The sequence below is a fragment of the Martes martes genome (assembly GCF_963455335.1).
Source record: "Martes martes genome assembly, chromosome: 17".
In the NCBI taxonomy this organism is placed as follows: Eukaryota; Metazoa; Chordata; class Mammalia; order Carnivora; family Mustelidae; genus Martes; species Martes martes.
In genome coordinates, this window is record NC_137905.1 from 35,816,166 (window position 1) to 35,826,662 (window position 10,497).

Sequence of the window (10,497 nt, forward strand, 5' to 3'; positions counted from 1 at the left end):
AGAGATAACAGGAAATTTAAGGCTGTTTGAAGATCCGAAAGATGGACATTTACACCAACTGGGCTGCCATACTGAAGACCCTTTGGGAATGTATGTCACTAAATTCGAAGACCCAACTCTCCACATGGTTCTGTGCTGCTAATTAAGTGATTTTACTGTTTATGCCTGCAATGTACACAAAGCTACCCAAAGCTTTTAATTCATAGCAAAGGAAACCTAATCACCAATGGAACACCTCAGGAGAGCTGGCCCCAGAGTAATGTTACTCTGAGCTCCCGGAAATTTAGAAAACGGCACTTTAAAATAGTACTTGGGAAATGATTTTGGTCAAATACAGTGAAAATGTAAGAAATAGTAACACAGATGGGAGACAGGATGAGCTGGCTAGAACAATGGGGAAAGCAATGGGTCTTGTCCTCAGCTATTTCTTATAATACCTTATAATCATCCAAAGACATTTTTAAAGATGCCAAGCTTGGGCCCCCCTCCAAGCCCATTAAATCTAAAAAGGTGTTTTTTTGAAAAGTGCTCCCCAAATGGTTTGAGAACTCCAGCTGAAAGTGAGGCAAATTGCATGAGTGCCACAGAGTGGGCTTAGCCTACCCTGCCAAAGCTTCTGATTTTTCTATAGTGAACATAGAGTACTTGGACAAAAGATATAAGGAGTTTTTCTGTTTTTGTTTTTAAAGCTCAAAGGAAAGTTCTTTTTACTGCTGTTTTTTTCCCCTCTGTCTCACAGAAGATTCATTTCTGCTGCAGCTGATTAGTTTCTTTGGGTCTTATCTAGATGTGCAAAACAGGGATTAAAAAAACTTTAGTTTCTGCTTATAGGAGGTAAGGAACAAAAGAATTAGCCATCATAGAGGTTATAGCCAAAGGGCTTTTAACCCCTCACTTTCCTACAGGAAAACGTGCACAGAGGTGCTGTGATGTGCCAAGATCACATAATGTGTTAAGTGTCTTAAATCAAGAGTGGACCCTCAGTCTCCGGACTCCTGGACCAGCCTAAAGAGCACCATTGTGAACACACCATACTTGTGGTTGCTCATGCAAACCCTTCCCTTTGCTGTCTGCCCTGGAAATGCTGGGGCATTTTCCCTTCCCCCCAGCACTGTTCTTGGGGAGGCAGCCATGAACACTTACCAGGGAGGACAAAAATCCACTTGGCATCCGTATCACTTTCCACTGGGCCTTGAATGTGAACATATGATCACATCTCCAGATGAGATTATGCTTACATTAAATCAGCACATATACCTAGTACAGGTCCCGGCACTGGGAAAACATCAGGAAACAAGACAACACTCCTGCCCCCTGAGAGCTTGGTAGGGTCTAGTGAAGAAGACAGACGGACCTCAAATACAGTGTCAGGCTGTGACAAGCAAGAGTATAGCACGGGAGAACTGGAGAGTGTGAGGGCTGCTATTTGACATGGGTGACTGAGGAAGGCTCTCCGGGGGGTGACGGCTGAACTCAGGGTGAGAACAATGGGTGGAAAGACAAAGTGCCTTAATAGGACTTGCTTCCTTTCTTTTTAAGATTTTATTTATTTGAGATAGGGGGAGAGAGAGAGGGACGCAGAGGAAGAGGGAGAAGAAGCAGGCTCTCCACTGAGAAGGGAGCCTGACATAGGCTCCATCCCAGGATCCCAGGATCATGACCTGAGCCCAAGGCAGATGCTTAACTTACTGAGCCACCCAGGCGCCCCCTCCCCCCCCCCTTTTTTTTTTTTGGTTAAGATTTTGTTTTTTAAATTAATCTCCACACCCTATCTGGGACTCAAACCTGCAGCCCTGAGATGGAGAGTTGCATGCTCCATCAACTGAGCCAACCAGGGGCCCCTAGGTTTGGATCCTTCTTGACCATACTCGTGACTGTAACACCTAGGGTACACTTTATAATGATAAAAATAAATCATGTGAAAGGCACAATTTATATTGCATTTTAACTTTTAAATTTATTAAATGTAAGTATTTAAAACAGGCATCAGTATTTGTAATCAGCGTTTGTAATTTTGGCATCTCCTTTTCTTTTCCCTTTGAATATGTGGGGTCCTAAAATATCTGGAAGCCGTGTGGTGTTTTCCCTCTGCCACTAGCCCAGCAACTCCGAACCCACCTGTGTCCCTGGCTATCCCCCACACCAGCGGATTTGTGTCGAGCCTCTACTCTTCTCACTGCCGTGGTAACAGAGGGGAACCTGTCATAGCTGATGAGGAGGATATTGAAGACCGAGGCGGTGCACACACCAGCCACAATTTGCAGTTTCCTCCTGAACTTCCACTCCCTGGTCAGGACATAGGGGACGTACAGCAGGATGCAGAAGCCGCCTAAGCTGCCGCGGGGTTGCTCGTTCCGTCCTGGCCTGAGGTGCCCCAACTCTCCAGGGAGACTTACAAGCCCCGGGTTCCCCACTCCAGGACTGCTGGGGTGCCGCCGGCCCCCAGGCCCTGGGGCCGCACTGACCCACGACAGGTCGGCGACGGCCAACTTGAGGAAGTTGCAGCTGGAGCACAAGGCTGTGGTCCACGGTGAGGGCCACCACGATCACCGCGTGGCCCAGCACCCGCAGCGCCAAGAGCGCCGCCAGCAGGGCGGCCACCCGCGCGGAGAAGTGGCAGGAGTGCGGCCTGGGGTGCCACCCTGGCCGGGGCCTCGGCCCACGGGCACACGCGTTGACCACTGCATTGGCCTCCCTGCGGTCGGTGGCAGAGATGACGCGGGGCTGGCTAGGGGAGCTCGCGGCAGAAGGGCGCGCGGCAGGAGCGGGCGCGGGCCCAAGAGGTGCGCGGGGACACAGAGGGAAGAAACGCATTGGAGAGGCGACCTCCTGCAGCCGGAGCGGGGCCGAGAGTAGGCCCAGGCACTCGGGCTGGGATCCCGGCTGCCTAGGATAGGGACGGTCGGTGGGGCGGGGCAGGAACGCTGGGGGCGGGGCGCCCTGGCTGGGGCCTGCGGGCGGGCGGTGAGAGGCGTGCTGGGAGTGGGGCCTTGCTCTGGGAGTGGGCTGGGAGGAGTTGGGGGTGGGGGACGGCTGGAGGTCGGGGGTGGCGGGGAGGGGCCCCGGCGGGCGGCTCTCGCTGCGCGGGCTCCCAGCTCCCATCTGCGAAGGCAGGGAGAACTGAGTCTTCCCAATAACTTGTTACTACTGTTCCCCACCCCCCGCCGGAAAAGGAATACTTTTGTTTCATTATGTTTTATGTTTTATCGTAAGAGTAGCATGTACACGTGTAAAACAAACAATATAGAGGGCATCAAGTGGAAGTAAAATTTCTACCAAATCTCCTCCTTCCACTTTTAACATTTTGGCTTAAGTTCTTCCAGGCTTCAGACCCTTTTTTAAAATTAGCCCCCTGCCCCCAACCCCCACCGCCGACCACTCTTTCCTCCCCCACTGAACTAGACAGACAAAACAGAAAAAACACACACAGAGACAGAACACACCGCACAGATCTGCAAAAACAAAAATGGGGTTTGGCTGTCCCAACGTATAAGCTGCTTTTCCTTCCCACAAAACAATAAATCTGGACATTTTCCACATCCATATGGAATACAGATCACCATTATTATCTTTAATGATATCGTTTTCCCATCATATGGTTGAGCATATATTTGCCCAATCTGTTTCTAAGAAACTGTGTTTCTAAGTTTTGTTTGGTTTTGCTTGTGTATCTTTTCTCACCTGTCCCACAGTTTCCTCAGGAGAAACTAATGCAAGCAGAATTGTTGGGACAAAAAGAATGCAGTTACTGTTTCATAGCAGGTTGCCAGGTTGCCTCTAAAAAGTTGTTCTAATTTATCGTTGAACCAGCCACTTACACATTTTAACAGTGGTATGAAACTGAGGAAACCTCATTTAAAATAGAGGCAGGATACCAGAAGGGGAGATTTCACCCCCTACCAACTCTAGGGCAATTGCAGATCCCAACTCATACCTTGCATTTTCCAACAGGAAGAAGCCAGTTACTTTACTACCCCAGCAAGCAGGAGGAAGATTTTTTTTCCTTGCCCAACGACAGCCCAGCCCATGAGAAACTGTCATCACTCTTCTCACTTTCCTCCAATGGACTTTTGTTCAAAGCCCTGGCCCCCAACTTCCCCCCCCCCCCATAATGTTCCTCTCCTTTGTTCTCTGGACCAGCCAGTGGTTTTGCCATAGCTTTCATGTCCAAATTGCAATTCCTCTGCCATTTCTGAATAAATCCATTTTGCTGGTAAAGTAACTGGCTGCTTCATTTTCAAGGTTGACAGTAGGTAGTAATTGTGTGGGGTCTTAGTTTGGTTTCCTAAAGCTCCCTACTTCTCACCGGGGCCCCTTTGTTTCTCCAGCATACAAAATCCTACCTTGTGGGGGAACTGGCTCAGAGCAGACTACCCGTTGGGACTACAGGATTGTCATGGGGGAGACGCAGTCTTTCCCTAGAAGGAGTGATAATCCCTTAGGGAGGGGGAGGTGGTTGGGAGACTACCAGTTAACGCTTTTATCTCCTGGGTTGGGCTGAATTAGGTAGCTCCTCCTTGAGGTTTGGTGTGTGTGTGTGTGTGTGTGTGTGTGTGTTTCTGGAAGGCTGTGTGTGAAAAGGGATGTGTATAAATTATGCAGATAATACCTGCTTTGTCTGTCCTGTTATTTGCCTCTTGCAGACCAGTTTGTTCTGGTGGTAGGAAAAGCAGCCCAGTGTCATGGATATAAATTCTTGGACCACAGAGCAGGGATGGGCCCTTAGGGGTCACTCTGAGGTGACTCTCAAGCTTTTTTTTTTTTTTTTTAAAGATTTTTAATTTTTCTTAGAGAAAGAGTGCATGGGGGGTAAAGGCAGAGGGAGAGTCTGAAGCAGACTCCATGCTGAGCACAGAGCCCCGAGGTGGGGCTTGATCTCACAGCACTGAAATCATGATCTGAGCTGAAACCAAGAGTCAGTTACTTAACTGACCGAAGTACCCAGCCGCCCCTCAAGTTTTTTGAATCACAACTCACCTAGAAAATACTGTTTACATTATAACCCAGTGTACACACACACACACACACACACTGAACACTTGTGCATGTACACACATTGGTGAGGAAACAGTTTAACAAAAATAGTAACTGCCCTTAGTATGATGAATTCTGGTACTTTTGGTTCTACTGTATGTTTTATTTTTAGTTTTTAAATGCTGGTCTTGACCCACTACTTCTATTTCATGATCCTCAACTGGCTATCAACCTGCATTTGATACACAGTAATCTAGTTAATCTAGTTGGACCCACTCATTTTGCATGTGGGGAAACAGGCCAGAATGGGAAGAGACTCAATCAAGGACATCCAGGGAGTTATGGTTGAACAGACCTGGTTCCAGACTGATGCTGACAGACATGGCCAGTGGAGAGATGACTGTTCCTCTCAAAGATGTATGGGAATCAATAGCTCTGTTATATGCTAACAATAACCAATTAGAAGTTTGTTGCCAAAAAATCCCATTAACAATGGCAACACCAGCCACAATATTTATGAAAAAATCCAAGAAGAAATGTGCAAGAAAAGTGTGAAGAAAAAATGTTAACTTTATTGACTTAGAAGAATCACTAAATACATTTAGAGACAAATGTTTCCTCATATTTAAGACCCAATAGTATAATATATAAATATCCTTTAATTAGGAGAGCCTGGGTGAATCAGTCCCTTACGTGCCTAACTAGATCTCAGCTCAGGTCTTGATCTCAGGCTCGTGAGTTCAAGCACTGCACTGGGCTCCACACTTGGAATGGAGCCTACTTAAAAAAAAAAAAAAAATTCTTCAGTTAATCTGTAAATTCAATTAAATCCCAGCTAAATCCCAAGTTTGTTGAGCAAAATTCACATGGGAAAGAAAAATGCACAAAAATAGGCAAAACATTTTTGAGAAAAGTGGGAGAAACTTGTCCTATTGTGTATCAAAATATCATAATATAGAGTGTTAAGGTGGTTCAGGAATCAAAAAATATAATAATGAAGCAAAATGGAGAATTCCGGGGCATGTGTATATGGAATGTAGTTTATGAGACCCACACATGACTTGTAAACATACAAAATAATGTCACCATCACTAGCAGTCAAATTAAATGCAAATGTAAACAACAATGAGATAGCTTTTATAGCCCATAATGATTGGAATCATTTAAAATGATTGATAAGAGCTGTGATTGAAAAAGATGCAGGAAAATGGGCTCTCACTAATGGATGGCAGTATACATCAGTGTCAAAAGGCAAAAATTCCCATAGTTTTAAACCCCGCGATTTCAGTGCTGGAATCTATCAAAATAATTACATGTGTATAAAGATATATTTAAGAAGATGTTTGTTACAACCTTTCTTATAATGATGAAGTGCTGGAAGCAACCTAAATGTCCATCTATATAGGGGTGAATAAATAGGGCACCTGGGTGGCTCAGTCGGTTAAGCCACTGCCTTCGGCTTGGGTCATGATCCTAGCATCCTGGGATCAAGTCCCACATCGGGCTCTCTGCTCAGTGGGGAGCCAGCTTCTCCCCATCTCTCTCTCTCTCTCTGCCTGCCTCTCTGCCTACTTGTGATCTCTGTCTGTCAAATAAATAAATAAAATCTTAAAAAAAAAAAAAGAAGTGAATAAATAAAACATGATCCATCCTGTGGCAAATTGTAAATTTGGTCCCAAATCCTTCCCTTCCCTGCATCTGTGTTCTCAGGATGTGGTGTTGCCAGTGGCCCTGACCAAAGTTGGAGTCTGCGTCTCCACCCTTTGAATCTAGTTTGGCATCGTGACTTCCCTTGGCCAATGGCACACAACACACTCAGATGCTGGGAAAGCGCTTGTGCCCTGGGGCCTGTTTTCTTGGCACCCTGACACTTCTGTGCTAGTGAACCCAAGCCAGCCTGCTGGAGGATGAGAGGCCAGGTAGAGAACCGGGGCACACTGGCTGCCTTTGGAATATGGATGAGGCCACCCTAGACCATCCAGCCTCTAAAGGACCTGCCTGCTGACCACAGGTGCATGAGAAAGCTCGTCAGATATCAAACTGGATCAAACCAGAAGAACTGTGCCAGCTGGTCTTGGAAACCACAAAGTTTTGTAGCCATAAATACTGATACCCAGCCATACGATGAAATACCAGGAAGCAATTTGAAAGACTGAGATGAATACACGTATAGTAGTAAACTGACATGGAAAACTCCTTGAAACTAATTAATAAGAAAAAAACCGAAGATCTTGTAATTCTACAAGCTATCTTATAGTCCTCCAATAAGTTCTCTTTTCTTCCTCTTAAGCTAGCTATTGTGGTTTCTGTTGTTTGTAGCCAAATAATTTTATTCCTAGATGTCCCTGGTAAAATAAGTTTGGAAAACCCCATGTAAAATAGTTCTCTTCAGGGTGCGTTGGTGGCTCGGTCTGTCAAGTGTCTCACTTTGGCTTGGGTCATGATCTGAGGTCCTGGGATTGGGCCCTGCGTTGGGCTCCCTGCTCAGCGGGGCGTCTGCTTCTCCCTCTCCCCCGGTTCATGCTCTCTCTCACTCACTCTCTTTCTTTCAACTAAATGAATAAAATCTTTAAAAAAAGAAAAAAAAATCTACATGATCAGTCATTATTTAAAAAAATAAAATAGTTCTCTTTACTGCAGGATTTATCAGTGAATCCTTTCAAAAGGGGTAGTATGGGCAGCTGTCCATTGTTATTTGACATTAGCAACTTTCCCACCTTGCCCTAATGTCCAGAGAGATTAATGGTCTGTATAAACACACTCTGGGAAACTCTGTCCCATTTGTACTTGTGACAAATGAGTATGGCTGTAAGGATTCTGCCATTTCTACCTGCCATTTTTCTGGAAGCCTTTCTCCTTTGTGTGTTGTGCTGAGTCAGCTGTCCCACTTTCTACAAATTTATTGCCAGGAACCCATTATAATTAAAGTAAATAGGAAATGGTCTTTGCTTTAAAAAAAATCCACTCCCCTAATTTTCCACATTAATATTATTCCTCATGTAGGTGCATAATCATCCCTTTATCAAATGTGCCACATATCAGGGCAAAGGCGATCTGTTTCAGAAAATAGAACCAATTCACATACTACCCTACACAGAACTTGGTGAAAAATTCATATTTGGAAGTAAGTCACTTCTTGGCTTGCATGGCACTGACAGAGAAGTTATTAGCAGAGAGATACAAGGACTCGGAGCACGGGGCTGGGAGGTATACCAGCAACTGGACTAGGCTGAGCTTCACGCTGTTTAGTTTGTCCATAAAATGAGGGTGGTAATAGTGTCCCTATCACAGGGACATTCTGATGCTCAGATAAGTTAATGGGGATGAAAGTACCTTGTGAAGGACAAAGCACGGTATCTGTAGGTATCTGCCTAGGCCCTCTTATTCTAAGAGGCAGAAACCCACACTGACCTAGCTAAAACGAAATAGGAATCTGCGTATTTGCATAAATGAAATATCCATGAGGATTTTAGCTTTAGGGAGGGTTGGATCCAAGGAGTTCCAACAAGTCTACTTCTCTCCGTTTTCTGTATATTTACTGTTTTGACTCTTACCAGAAGAGGGGATATGAATGAATAAATATGCCCATGAAAATGAGTGAGAGGTTCCATGGTCCCCACCACTTATGTCAGGCCTATGCTAACTGATGATACTTTCCAGGGACTTAGGCCTGTGAGTTTGAGACCCATAATTACATTCAGCCTCAGGAAGAAAGGAGCTGTCAGTCCAACCTCTGCCTCGTTCCCTGAATGTTGGTTTCTAGCCAATTCCTTTTCTTCTATCAGGAAGTGAGGGCGCTGGGCATATGAAAGACAACCTTTTATTTGGGGAAGTGGATAGGAAACACATATTAGGGCCATACTTAGTAAATATGGATGGAACTGAATTGGATATCCTCATCTAACCACTGGCTCGGGTTGTTAGGGTTCATGAAGCCTGTAAAGGAAGGACTTTTGGCTTTCCACTTGAGGGAAAAGACAATTCTACAGATGGAGAAAGGAAGGGTGGAAGGGAGAAAGGGAAGGAGGGAGGGAGGGGGGCAAGAGGCAAGGGCAGGGGAGTCTTGAGGGGCTAAGGGTACCTGCAGAGCCCTAGGCAGGGCAGGCTGGAGGAAAGACAGAGGATTTCCCTGAACAATTTCCTTTTCTTCATGCCTTCTCTGCTCCTCCAGGTTTCTGTGGGCCCCAGTTTCCAGTTTTTAAACTTATTTTTATGACTATAAAAATTAAATACGCTCATTGTAGATGAGAGAAAGCATAGAAACTATAAAGAAGCTGAAAAGCACACCGTGATACCACTGACTGCGACCCAAAGTTTGAAGCCCAGGCCTAGAGACCCAGCGTGACCCTGGACCTGCCTACCTCTGACCTCCTCTTTCTACTCTCTGGGCTGACTGCACTCCAGTCACATTGGCCTTTGTCCTGCCCAGGCCTGCCTTTCTGCACAGCCCTTGTCCTGCTGCCCAAGTATTGTCTGCTGCACCCCATCAGTTCCTGGCTGGTTCTTTCAAATCTTTTAGTCTTCAGTCAAATGTCGAAGCCCAATTCTTTCCTGGCCACCAAGTCACTTTCTAACATCACAGAACTTATTTTTTATAGTCTTTATAACTACCCAGATGTACATTCTTTACCCTATTTTTGAATTTTTAGTAATGGATTTCTTAAATTTTAATTGCAGTATAGTTAACATACAGGGTTATAGTAGTTTCAGTCGTACAATATAGTGATTTAGCAGTTCTGTACATCACCTGGTGCTCATCACAAGTGCTCCCTTAATGTCCATCCCCCATTTCATCCATTCCCCACCTGCCACCTGTCTGGTAACCATCAGTTTGTTCTCTATAGTTAAGAGTCTCTTTCTTGGGGTGCCTGGGTGGCTCAGTGGGTTAAAGCCTCTGCCTTTGGCTCAGGTCATGATCCCAGGGTCCTGGGATTAAGCCCTGCATCAGGCTCTCTGCTCAGTGGGGAGCCTGTTTCCTCCTCTCTCTCTCTCTGCCTGCCTCTCTGCCTGCTTGTGATCTCTGTCTGTCAAACAAATAAATAAAATCTTTAAAAAAAAAAAGAAGAATCTCTTTCTTGATTTGTCTCTCTTTTTTCCCCTCGGCTTGTTTGTTTTGTTCCTTAGATCTCTTAGATTCCTTTAATGGGTGAAATCATATGGTATTTGTCTTTCTCTGATTTATTTCACTTAGCATAATATACTCTAGTTCCATTCACATCCTTGCAAATAGCAAGATTTCATTCTTTTTTAGGGCTGAATAATTTTCCACTTATAAAAATTTCCACTATATCTCTCTATATAGAGTACATATATAATAAATAATAAATAATTTTCCACTATATATATACACATAATACATATAATCTCCCATCTTCTGTATTTATTCATCTATTAGTGAACACTTAGGGTGCTTCCATAATTTGGCTGTTGTAGATAATGCATCAGGATGCATGTATGCCTTTGAATTGGTGTTTTGTAGTCTTTAGGTAAATACCCAGTAGTGCAATTACTGGATCATAGGCT